The sequence below is a fragment of the Ambystoma mexicanum genome, chromosome 10 (genome assembly GCF_040938575.1).
Source record: "Ambystoma mexicanum isolate Mex_15411 chromosome 10, UKY_AmexF1_1, whole genome shotgun sequence".
Classification (NCBI taxonomy): domain Eukaryota; kingdom Metazoa; phylum Chordata; class Amphibia; order Caudata; family Ambystomatidae; genus Ambystoma; species Ambystoma mexicanum.
The window spans coordinates 1,440,517,924-1,440,531,364 of NC_090932.1; the positions used below are offsets into that span (position 1 = coordinate 1,440,517,924).

Consider the following 13,441-nt stretch of genomic DNA (forward strand, 5'->3'; position numbering starts at 1 on the left):
GTATGTCCCAGCTTCGGACAGTATGTGTATTTCACAGCTTACCAGGCCTTCGGAGATTTGAGATTTACCCTCTAACTCCTACTGTACCATAGAGAATGAGGATTTAGAAATCTACTTCAGACCGGACACGCCTGAGGAGAAAGGGGAAGTGGACAAAATAAACCTCCAGACATCCGCTCTATCCTCGGTCTCTGCTCTCTTAGGATTTTTTCTCTGGGTGTCTGCTGGATCTGTGAAAACACACACACCCTTTTAGTGTCTGTTTCGTAAAACAATATTTCTTCCCTCCTTCCTAACATTCCTTTACCTGGCTGCTTTTGCTAATTGCTCAAATTCTGGTTGAGGTTTCCACTGTGTCTTTGTCTGAAAACTGTCGTTGTGAGAACCAAGTTAACCTGCTGCTTTTTGGTGCACTTGAATAGTTTTCTCAGTGTTGCCTTTTCTCTCAGTTCGGCAACCTTACAATGAGTTCTCTTTTACTTTTAAAAATGTATTTTCCTCACATGTAGTGATGAACTGAGCCTAACTATTTACATTTGCTCACTTTCATGCATCCGAGCTTTGAATCCTTGACACCAAGCTCCCCTTGCTCAAAATTTTAATCCCCTCACTCCCCGCGCTCAAAATCTATCACTCCGCTTTTACGCTCCTGACGTATGTAATACGCTCTGAGGCATTGCTAAGGACGCTCACAGTTTACGAACGAGGATGTTATGCGCACAACACAACGCTGGGTCCTTTTCTTAAATGGGCTCACCCACATCGCTTACTTGTTAGTTTTGCTGTAAATGGCCATGCTGAAGACGTGGGCGCTATATAAACGCTTGTCGCAAGACGCTGACAATTTTTACAATCATACAATTTACCTCATAGAAATTAACGTTGCTGTCAAGCATTGCTGAAGAATTCAAACACGTATTAAGCTGTACAAACCTTTTTTTTTTGCTGCTAGAGATGAGCCGAATTAGCTTCAGAAATATTCTGTAAATACTGTAGTTAACATTCCCAAACACTTGGCTCTGCTGTAGAAATTCTCCTGGCTGACTCCAGAAGGTTTTCCTCTGGAGCTGCTGCAGCTGTGACCTTCCTAGTTGGTTTCTAAGGATGAAAGGCAGTTCAGAACCCCATGTGAAGGTTCCAAATAGTCACAGGTTGCCCCTAAGCCAATCCCTGTGAAGTTGTATCCTCACTATCTTAGAATGGGATGATCCGATTGTCCTAAAGAGCTATAATTAACAAATAAAAATGATAGGATATTTGCACTCCACATCCAAACATCCCCAGGAACAACTGCATGACCTCAACACACAGACCTTCTCCTTTCTTGACTCACATCCCCACCCTGAGAACCATCCTCTTATTACTGGGCAGTAACATGAAATTCCTGGGCAGAGGCATGACAGTATTGACCTTAAACCAGTTAATGCTTCCTGCGCTTTTGCGAAATACACATTTGTCTTGTGGAAGGCTATTGGGGAAGCCTCGCACTACATCCCCCAAAGCGGAGATGCAGGCGGTTTTCCTGAGAATTGTGGATGATGGTCAAGAGGTGGCCCGGCAGTTGTTCCAGATGGGTCTGGATGTTGCGGACAGTGTCTTAAGGACTATCGCATCAGCGACTGTCTTGAGGAGGTAGACTTATCTGCGCACATCAGGGTTCTTGCCCGAAGTCCAGAACAAGTTACTGGACATCGCCTTTGGTGGTGAGAATCTATTTGTCATAAAGCTGACGAGTCCTTGGAAACGTTTAAGAACTCAAAGCTTGCCACCAAGTATCTGGCCTACCTGTCCAACAGCTGGTGGCTTCAAGGGGAAGAGGATACAGGCAATATATCCCCTTTGGCAGGAAGGCTCCGCTCCCGCAACCCAGGCAGAGGCATTTCCCATTCTCCGGAAGGCACAGGGGGGCCTCCAGAGGCCAGCATACGGCAGCAACAGCGGCTGGGGTGGCTCCGCCTTTAAAGTCACTTTTAATTTCTCTGCCCCCCCATGGTTCCCTTGTTGGAGGGCGGATAGGCGAGCACTGGTCCCAGTGGCAGGAGATTACCTCCGATGCCTGGGCCCTTAAGCTTGGCCAATGGCGTTACTGTCTGCCTTTCCTAAACAGGCCTTCCGGACAGACCACCACTACCACCTCCTCAGCAACTGGCACAGGAGCTCCAGAAAGAACTGCGAGCCCTGCTTTTGAGAGTACGAAGACTCAGTCCCATCTTGGACATCAGGGCCTGAACATGTTCCTGAAAACGGACAAGTTCAAGATAGTGACATTGTCCACGCTCTCAGACTTCAGGATTGGCTGGTATCAATAGATCTCCAGGATGCATATTTCAATGTGCTGATCCACCAAGAACACAGGACATTCCTGAGTTTCCTCATAGGGGACGGGCACTACCAGTTTAAGATGCTCTCCTTTAAGTTGACCTCGGCTCCAAAGGCTTTCACCAAGCTAATGGCAGTAGTCGCAGCCCACCTCAGGAGATCCGGCATCCATGTGTACCCATACCTGGACGACTGGTTGATCCCAGGGAAGTGGACAGAGCAGGTTTTGTCCCATCTCAAGGACACTTGCTTGCTACTCCACAGACTGGGTTTCTCCCTGAACTTGGAGAAGTCCCACACAATACCAACACAAAGGCTCTAGTTCATCAGAGCAGTCCTGGGCACTAGGGTGGGGAAGGCCAATACCCCCCAGACCCTTGAGGAGAGCATTGCCCGTGTCAGACCGATGGTGCAAGTGGTCAAGCACCACACCACCTTGCGTGCAGTTTCCTTCCTCTAACTCTTAGCTCTTAGGTTGTATGGCATCTTGCATTCTTCTAGTACCAGAGACCAGAATGCGAATGTGGTCTCTACAATGGCTCCTCCGGGGTTAATGGTGCCAGTACCTCAGCACCTTCAAAATTCAAAAGGTGTCCAGGTCGGTGGCCAATGATCTCTCTTGGTGGGCCTACAGTGAGAACATGATAGCTGGGGAACATTTCTGGCTTCTGTGGCCCCAGGCCAGGGTAGTTACGGATACGTCTTTGAAGGGTTGGTGCGCTCACTGTGAGGATTTGCAGTTGCGCGTCCTTTGGTCCACGATGGAAGCCCAGTGGCACATCAACAGGCTGGTGCTGCGAGCAATTGGGTTGGCCCTGAAAGCGTTTGCACCCTCTCTCAAAGGAAAGCATGTCCTAATTATAGTCAGACAATACACTACCTGAACCAGCAGGGAGTCATAGGCACCCTTCCCCTTTGCAGAGAAGCGATGAAGCTGTGTTTCCGGCTTTTGTTAAATCAGATCTCTGTCGCAGGGGGAAAAATGGATTGGCGGCCGCCTTGAGCAAGCAGAGCACGGTCTCACATGAGTGCGAAGTGTGCCAGGCAGTCCTAGAGGACATCTTCACTCAGTGCGGTACCCGGGCGGTGGAGCTGTTTGCCATGGAGTCCAACAGGAAGTGCAAGCAGTTTTGTTCGAGGGGGATTCCTGGCGAGAGGAACACTGGGGGATGCATTCCTGGTGGAGTAAGTCTTTGACCTCCATTATGCCTGCCCTCCGATTCCTGTCATTCTGTGGATTCTCAAGAGGTTGAGGAGGTTTCAAACAACCCTGGACTTGATCGGCCCGGACTGGCCGAGGGGAACATGGTACTCGGACCTCTTAGACTTGGCCATCTGCCCTCTCTGGTTGCCTCGGCAACCGGAAGGTCAGGTACTGCACCCAAACCCAGAGTCCCTCAGTCTACATGCGTGGCTCTTGAGAGGATGAGATACAATGACTGCGACCTCTCAGAAGAGGTACTTGAGGTGCTGCTGGCTGCATGCAGACCATCAACAAGATCGCTGTACGCATGCAGGTGGAGAAGATTCGAGGCGTGGTGCAAGGATTGTGAGATTGACCCTATCTCTTGCCCTACCACTACAGTGATGGAGTTCCTTCCGTCACTGGCCTTGTCAAGTCTTCAGGTTGCAACAGTCAAAGGATACTTGGTGGTTTTGTCTGTTTTCAGAAGGTCTCTGGATCAAGGGCCTTTCTTTGCAATCCCGGTTATGGCCCAATTCCTGAAGGGCCTTGTGAATAGGTTTCAACTCGTTCCTTTTGTTGTCCCAGATTGGGACCTTAACTTACTTCTCACTTTCCTCATGGCGGCTCCCTTTGAGCCCTTGCATTCTTGCGCCATTCACTTGCTCACTCTAAAGACTGCATATTTGGTGGCCATTACATCAGCCAGACAGGTCAATGAGCTGCAGGCCCCATTGTGCAAGCCACCATGTCTGTGTTTTGAGGGAGAAAGTTTCTTTTAAAGTACGAACAGGGTTTTTACCCAAGGTTGTTACGGGGTTGCATCTGTCCCAAGCTACTGACCTGTTGGTTTTCTACCCACCTCCAAATCCTTCCAAGGAGGAGGAGCAGTTCCATAGGTTGGACCCAAAGAGGGCTGTTAGCTTTTATGTTGTGAAATTTAGAAAACTGATTAAACTGTTTGTAGCCTTCTCATTGTCTCTAGATGGAGCACACTCTGCATTTCAGAAGGTTAACTCGATGAAGGAAAGGAATGACCTCCGGGGCATCACAGTCCAATCCACTAGGGGAGTGGCAGCCTTTTTGGCTCTGCAAAGGCGGGTGCCAATGAGGGACATTTGCCTAGTAGCAACTTGGTCCTCGCTGCATACCTTCACCAAACACTACTGCCTGGAGCCCGTGGAGCTGACGCTCGTTATGAGAGGGTGGTTTTGCAACGTTTCCTGGTAGAGAGACTTTCATCCCGCCTCCTTCACACATGCTGCTTGGGGAGTCGATCTGATGAGGCATCTGCGTTTGAAAACCAGTCCATTGGAAAAGAAATTACTTTCTGTAATGTTTTTTCTATGGCTTCTTCTCCTGCAGATTCCTCATCACCCTCCCATCCAACCCCGCTGTGAAAGTGCCTGCAGTTGATGACTGACTTCTCTATTGGGAGAAAGCGGCAAGTGCTTTTTTAAAGGGCTGCCGTAGAACTTATTTTTGTTTTTCTGCATCCTTTCCCACTTCTGCTCCTCACTATTCAAAAAGAAAAACAGAAAGAAAAACCTTGTTAGGTTTCACTTTCTTTTATGAGTTGTTGCTGTTTCAGCTGAATTGTTGGATTCTTCCTCCTTAGCGGCTGAGCTCGGGGAAAAGAGATGGAGAACTGTGGTGTGCGGGTATAGGGACGCAGTACATGTACAACGACCAACGTCACTTCAGGAGACGACAACCACCACATTGAGTCGAGAGGAAACGACAGCCCAGTCGAGGTGCACTCACCCCTGTCGAAAGGTTTTCTGAGTAGCTGACGCTGGAAGTGATAACTATCTTATGAGGAATCTGTGGGAGAAGAATCCATAGAAAGAACATAATGGTAAGTAATTTCTCCTTTAATAGTAAAATAATTAATGATCTTTCAGTAATGGTAAAGCTTGATTACATAATATCCACCTTTTTTTTATAACTCTTTATTGAAGATTTCAAGAACAATGCACACCAAGAATAATTAAAAGATTTGTTCGTAATTGAGGGACTATTCTAATATAGGAAAGAAAAAGAACTGCATTGAGAAGATCAAGTCATGGAAAGTGAAAAAGCTATTGGCTCCAGACACCCCAAAACATAGCAAAATGATGATTCTTTCATTCAATCCAGAATAGATTTAAAATTCTCATTCAGCGTGGACCGATTACCATTCAATGTTCTTTTGTAAGAAAGCCAATGGTTGCACGCCGTTCTTAAGGAATAATGTTATGTTGTATATACTGCGCAATGCTGCTATTTACATGGTCTCCAGGCACTCTTGTGGCTTTGCATGGCAAGTGGAGTGGGTTGGTTAGGGTAGACAGAGGGATAAAACCAGTGTTGTGCTTACCTGTTGGTGTGTGTGGAATCAGGAGTAACTGGTGTCTGTGCTTTCTTGGTGTGCTTTGTTTTGTGCACTTTGAAATGTTTTGTTTTCAGAGGGGAGACATCCAGTGTCTGAAAATGTCGGGTGTTTAAGGGCAGTGAGGGGGTTTTGACTTCGTTTGAGAGTGATCTGCATTTTAGGGTATTTCACAGGGTTTTTTTTCTAGCCCTCTGGGGCATGTATGGTAAGTGTGTGGTGAGTAAGGGAGGTTGAGTAAAGGAGATGGTTAGTAGGTTTTGGGTATGGAGTTGTGTGTAGGCTTTGGGTGCTGTGACCTATGCGACCCCTCTTTCTTTTTCTTTATGGACTCCCCTTTGCATGAGTGTGGTGTTATGTAGCTTCAGAGGTTGGTGGGACAAAGGTTCAGATTGCCTTGGTGTGGATAAACAGACTATAGGAGAGTAGGTATTGTGGTGGTTATTGTTTCTGGGTCTGTGACCGTCTCGGAAGGAAGTGTTTTCCTTGTGTTGCCTGTGCGTATGTGCTATGACTTATTGGGTTTCATGGGTTCTCTTGATCCACTTAAAACATGTGCACTTGGGTTTGGAGGGCCCTAGTGAGTTGTCCTGGGTATTGTATTTCTTGATATAATAGGCATAGGGGATGTGGCACGTTCAGTTGTCCAGATTCTCTCGATCCACTTTCTTAAAGACTCTTGCTTCAAAAAATGTTGTGTAAGTGGCTAGGGCACTGTGTGGAGTTGATGTCTTCCCCCAATGTGATGATTGGGTTCTGGTTGTTGTCTGTCTGCTTCTATTCTAGCAAGTTACATAACCAGGTGTTTAGCCGTTTAATCAGGTGGTCAACCGCCAATTTCCATTGGCGGTTGAATTCCATGGTTTGGCTATGCTACGAAAATAAAGCAAGCAGTTCCTCCTAATTAAGTTTTTTCATAGTTCCTTATTTCTATGATCATGTCAGTGCTTGATCTCAGAGTTCTTCTTGGTTGATATTGGCTGATTTTGGATTGTAGGAATTCGGCTCCCTGTCAGTGTAGAGCTCTATGGGCAATGCATACTGCGTGAGTTTTTTGACTGGTAAACAATGTAGACTTCTCAGAGCTGCTGTGATCTCTTCTGTTGAGTCTGAGCAGGAGTCTTGCCTCTGCGTTTTGGATGCATTGTAGTTTCTTAGTGAGGTAGTCTGGCATTGCTATATGTAATGTATGAGAACAAAGCAGTGTGCATGATACTTGTTTAATGGCCATGAGGTTCCATAGCTTTTGGGTCCAGACTCTTCCAGTCAATCTGTGACTTTTATAGGCCCATCAATGTCACTGCTTGGTTTTCTGGAATGGTGAATCTTGTTATTTTCTTAATAGAATCCATGATTTCCTGCCAAATTGTTTTGAACATGTCTACCAAATGTGTATACTAACTCCACTCCACTCTCAACTGTGCCAACACCGGTCAGGAACATCATGAAATATATAGTTTAATTTAAGACTCTTAAGGTGCCAATGGTAAATCTTAAACCAGAGTTCTCTAGATAGAACAGATTTACGACAGGTTTGTGCTTCCTTCCATAACTGACCCTATGTTTCTTCATTGACTCCTTCCCTCACGCCTTTTTTCCATATGTGGACCAAACCTTAATTTCTCTTTTCGTTCTGCTATGATCGTATATAGCCTTGAAATCCATGCTTTAGAGCCTTCAAAACCCATTAGTTAAATAGTGACTGCATAAACCAGTATCCAGTTGGCAGATAAGTAAATCCATCAAGACCAACATTTAAAAACACCCATCCAGCCATCTCTTTAACATCATCAACCCTGAAGCGCTGGATGAATTGGGTTCAAGGGTGAAGGCAGCATTGAGAGCCCCTACTTGAGGACACGAGGATCCTGTGAGATGATAATTTTGTATATATGCCCAGGCCTGTCCTGTTTACATAGCCACAACCTCTACAAATGAAGTTCCTATTACAGTGTGTTAGGCAGAATCCTGTGCAGTTCCCTTGGAGAACACTGCAAAAAGATTAAGGGTACAGGAGTAAGCAGTAAACCCAATTGATAGCAGTCTGTACCACCCAGATTTACCTGGTAGCTGTGGCTGAGCAGTCAGACCTCTCTCAAGAAGAGTAGGGCACTATACAGAGGATACACAATAGGGCTAAAAACACTGTAGAGCAAGCAAACACTGACCAGAGCCTGTTATCAAAAGTATATAATTATTTAACACACACTTTAGAGAATACACTAGCACTATTAATCAAAAGCAAGTTCAAACGCAATCAGAAAAGTACACACACCTCCCTTAGCAATTATTAGACAAGTCTAAGTCAAAACACCACTTTTTGTCAAAACAGAGGTGAGTGTGTACCTTAGATGGCACTCCAATAATTATGTAAAAGGGAGAGAAAAAGGCAGGTCATTAAAATAAAACAGTTCCCAACACTTTTATAGGACCAAAACAGAAGGCAGAGTCTACTGTAGAGCCAACTGTAGAGCCAAATTTCATAGGCCAGGCCCACTTTAAATGGAGCAAGGTGAAATGTGCCCAAGATCACACAGTTGAGAAATGCATTCAAGTCTTCGTAGGAATGTTCAAAAGAGGTTGGATTGGTTCAAAAGGTAAAGTTAGAAGGTCTGTGGGCCAACCCAGTTGGAAAGCCAAGGATTTAAGGGTCACCTTTAGCAAACAGTAGAAAGGGAGGCCAGGTGGAACACAGTACCTTTAAAGTTGAGGAAGCTCCAGCGGTGGCAGTTGTTCCTGGCAGCGGGTGCAGTTCGTGGTTTCGACCAGGAGAAGAGAGGATCTCGTCGAGGAGGAAACTTGGAGTCGATGCACTGCCCAGGGAAGAAACCAGCCGCGGAGTTTGTCGGTTAAAAGGTGCGTTCCTGATATTCGCGGTCACAGTGGTGAAGCTTGGCTATCAGGCCGCTGGGGTGCTTGGCATGGGCGATACGACCAAGAGACGTCCTGGAAGGCGAAATGGCGAACTGGTTGATCCCATCAGCTCAGAGGAAGAAGACTCTTTCAGCAGAAGATCTTCTCTTGTCGTCGGGAAAGTTGAGGTTGTTGCAGCAGGGCTCCACGGTGGTGTCGTCGTTGCAGATGGCTCAGCTTCTCCCCTCTTCGGATTTCTTAGGTCCTGTGGCGACTTCTGAAGTTCCAGTCCCAAAAGCCCTGCTTTTATTCAGAAAAACCCCCATTCAACAGCCTAGCTGTCACTTATTCATGCTAAGTGGTGAGCCGGGCGGCTCACCACTGGGGCAATCGGAACAGAGTGCGACTTGCATTGCTCAGGCAACACAGTTCAGGGTGCCAATTCCCCCACCCACACATCCTGTGGAACCCAGACAGAGTGGCACCAGTTGGAGGGCTTCTGTGGAGAAGCCCGCCAAAAAGTGGAACAATGGGCCCGACCTTGGTTGGAGTTACAGAGACGGACATGAACGCCATTTTAGAAAAGAGTTCTGGTAAAAAGACCCAACCGTTAATTTAAGATTAAATAAATAAACCGGCGGTGTCTTTAACATTGCACCAAAAAGTGGTGCGTTTAAAAATCAATGGGAAAATCCCATAGGAAATATTCTGGAGGAATATTTTGCATGGTAACCACTGCCACCAGCCAGAAACTCGACAAGGGGGGGACTGAACAGTGCCCCTTGGAAACAGACCCAGGGGCAATCTAATTAACCCCTTGCAGTACCCACAATATGATGGTTTGTACTGGTTCTGTTCACAATTTTGGACTAGTAAAGTCAATGGTGACTTTACATGCCCTGGGAGACAGTAGTCGGTCCCAGGGTATGGAGTCTATGTTTGGGGGTCACTATGACGCCCCTGTATTACTGCACTGAGGGTGCTGTGTAACACATACACTAAAACAGATGATACCCTATGGAGTAAAAGACCCCATAGCCCATAAGCACACAAAAAGTCAGACATACCTCAAATTATGCCTAAGAGTGGGAGGAAGAGAGTCTCACTCTTAGCAGAAGAAAAAAACAAACCCCAGAAATCCAGCAAAGCTGCTGGGGGACTCACTAGGTTTGGGAAATTAGCCTTATAAGAGAATTCTCCCTAACACAGTGTGACCCATCTTTGGGCTCGGTGTGCCTGAAATCCTGCGACCATTCAAAAGCGATATAAAGTTAATCAGAATAACCCACACAATCAGGGAAAAGCCAATCCACCTCTTTATATGGTAGCCTTCAGTAATTTGAACAAGATTATAGCCTTTTCTCCCTTCGAAAGAGAGCTCATGACTTTCCTATTAAGATGTTCAAAAGTACTCTTGGCAATCATAATAAGTAGGTCCTGCAAATAATAAAGTAAATGTAGGAGAATGTTCATCTAAACCACCTTGATCCACCTCAGCCGTGAAAGTTCCAGTGGTCCCCATTTTATGAGTTCAGTTTTGATTGCCTTTAAGTGCTTTGGGTAGTTTATTTCAAAGAAGGCGCCTACGGTAGAGGGCAGGATGTTAACCTGAAGATATTTTATACTACTCGCACCCCATCTAAATGAGAGCTGACTCGTGACCCGGTTTATAATATACTCTCCTTATGTCAAGTTTAGCATTTCTGATTTCTGGATATTAATCTTGATGCTAACGACTCTGTTTTATTTGTGTTGTAATTCCGCATACAAAGCTGGCAAATAGGGTTCTCAACTCTATAACAAAATATCATCTTCAAAGAGGTTTACTTTGTTAATGGCCCATGAAAGGTTCTCTTCTGTATTGGGATTTTGTCTTATTTTAGCTGCAAAGGGCTCAAGGAAGAGGGCAAAAAGCATGGACGAATGACGACAGTCCTTCTTTGTTCACCTAAGCAAAGGAGAAGGATTTGAGGTCACCCCATTTGCTACTACTGAAGCTCTCTGGGATCGACAATAGGCGTTAATATTGTCTATAAACACTTTCCCAAAGGCAGAGTTTGTAATGTACCAAAAGGAAAGTGCCAGTCTACATGCCTTTTTTGCATCCATAGAGATCAGCGTGGCAAGCACCCACTTTACTTTTACGTTTTCATTCAAATGGGCACCCCAACGTACATTGTCAAAAGTTTGCCTGAATTGTGTATAGCCTGATTGGTCTGCTCTTGTAATATGAGGTAATAGAGTCGAGTCTTTAATCTGAGGGCAAGTATTTTGGTAAACATTTTAGAATCTACGTTTATCGAGGTAATTGGTCTTCACAGTGGGCAGAGGGAATGGGTCCTTGCCTGCTTTTGACGCGAGTCTGATTCTTGATTCTCAAATTGTGTGTGTTTGAGATCCAAAGGGCCCAAACGAGTTATAATGTGATGCTAAAATGGTAAAGAAATGTGCCTGGAAGGCTCTTTAGATCTGGCAAGACAAACCATCTGGGCTGTGAGCTTGTCTAACTTTAAAAAGAAAAAAAAGAAAACCTTTTAACAGTTGTGATGTTGTCACAGCATCAGCTGACAGACTTAGAGAATGTTCGACATGTAGAATAACACCTATATCACCCCCACCACCTATTGACTCCTGTGCTCAAAAAGGTTATCTTTTACACTTGTCTTTTAGTGATCCAATCTGTGAGGAGTCAGAAATGAAACCCGGAATCAAGTTTGCCATGTTTTTGGTTAAAGGCTTTTATTGTAAATAAAAGGGGTTGGGAAAAGGCCTCTCTGACCCTGCTTTAAGATGAATTTCCCTAACTAAATCAAAACTAAGGATCTGGCCATGTCAGGATGTCATTCTGACCCTCAAACTAAACTATAAGGTGAAAAGGAAACTGTCTTTAACCTTGGGAGGTTTAGAAAACTGTTCATAAAGGAAAAATGATTCAAACAAATGTTCTTCAGGAAAGCAGATTCTTGGTTCCAGAGGGTAGTTACCTTACCCTGGATTCATCTTTGCTCCTTGAGTTTTTTTTAATACAGAACAAATAAATATGTGGGCCTCTTTTGGCCAACTACCACACTTGCACACAAAAACTGTTTGGCTTTACAAGTTTAGTTACCTTTCAGAACACCTGGTATTTCTCTCTCTCAGCTGTTGGGGTTTCTTCTTTCTTGATTAAAATCCTTTCCAATCGCCTGGTATAATCTCTCGCCAGGACTTTGGTTTCACACATTTGAAAATGCCTCATGTACTCCCTTGCCCAGGACTGCTGACCCACTATTGAAATTTTCCTTGTATTCTCTCCTGCCAGTGCTTCTGGTTTTGCAAACTTGAAATTGCCTGGTATGCTCTCCTGCCTCCCAAAGTTGCTTGTATGTAATGTTGGATAATGTATTCCTTTGATATGTGTAAGAAAGGCATGGTATCAACAGTAAGACAGACACAGATGACCACAATTCAAGGGTGCTTATTAAAATTCCATTGGATTTGAAAAACGCCTATCTAATCCTAAATTGAAAGATGGGAGCAAGCTACAACAATCAAATAATAACGCATTCCTAGTGGTGTCTGGTCCAAATAAAAGGGCCTATACTAATAAACCTATTTCCAATCCTTACCTCTAAATACAAATAGTGTGGGAAACAATGTTATGTAAAAGAAATTGTTTTCAAGAAATCATATGTCAGGATATTCAATCCGTTAGCTTCCCTTCCCCACATTTTTAGCATGGGAAAAGGTGGTTCACTCGAGCTTAGCACAGTCTCTGGCTTCTCTCACACGAGGGTGCAATTCAAAACTGCACCATCATGGCCTTCTGTGCCAGAGTCTCTTTGCCATTCAAAGTTTCTTCTTTCAGAGGGCCTGATGCAACAAACAAAGTTCCTTTACTTTTGTAGTTCACATCTACACACTTTTCTTAGGTGCTTTACTATCCACCACATAACCCCCTCTGCCAGGCTCAGATCCACTTTGACATCAAATCTTCAGTCTCCCTCTGCTGGGCTCGGACCAATAACACACTCTTGCTTTAACCCAAAGCTTTCAATTGGTCTCCCTCTGCCAGGCTTGTACCAACTTCATCTACTTTGGCACAATCTTTCTTTATCAATATCGAAGACTTTCGACTGTGTGCAGGATTTAGCTTGACCCGTCGCAGGACCACTTCGATTCACAATTCTTTGCCACTCTTTCAATTTTGTTAACTCTCAGCTGGATACCTTACAGAGACCTTTGATTGATCACCCACGCGGTGCCGGACCACTCTGTCAAAGGTATTGTATCTTGGTTTTAAAGTTCAATCCCTCATCTGCCGTTCAACTTCACTCGCGTTGGTTATAACAAGCGTTTTAAACAATGTTCGTTTCAGCGATCACCATCCAGTGTTGCTGCTTGCAACCTTTGCTTCAATACAAACCGGTCCTGTATCAGTCTCCTCAACTCACTGGCTGTGTTGATTTCACTGATGATGCTTTGTTGTTGGAGCCAAGGATAGTACGATGGCAGCTGGCGATTCTCCCCACCTTGATTATCGACGCGGGAGAGCCCTGGGTACCTTTGACACACAATACACGATTCTTCATCTGGGTTTGCTGGTCTTAGGTTTTCTATGCTCGACATTTCATGAAAGTAACGGTCCCTTGTCGAAAGGGTCAAGGTAACCTACCTCCTTGCAATCCCCTTCTGTTTTGCCGTCTTCTCCTCTTGTTAAACTGCCATCTTGGAAC

General features: G+C 45.0%; 1 protein-coding gene across 8 annotated transcripts in view; it reads left to right on the top strand.

Moving 5' to 3' along the window:
• HECTD4 (HECT domain E3 ubiquitin protein ligase 4) overlaps positions 1-13,441 on the top strand; it is a 4,298,785-nt gene that overhangs the window by 2,130,692 nt on the left and 2,154,652 nt on the right. The window lies entirely within an intron of this gene.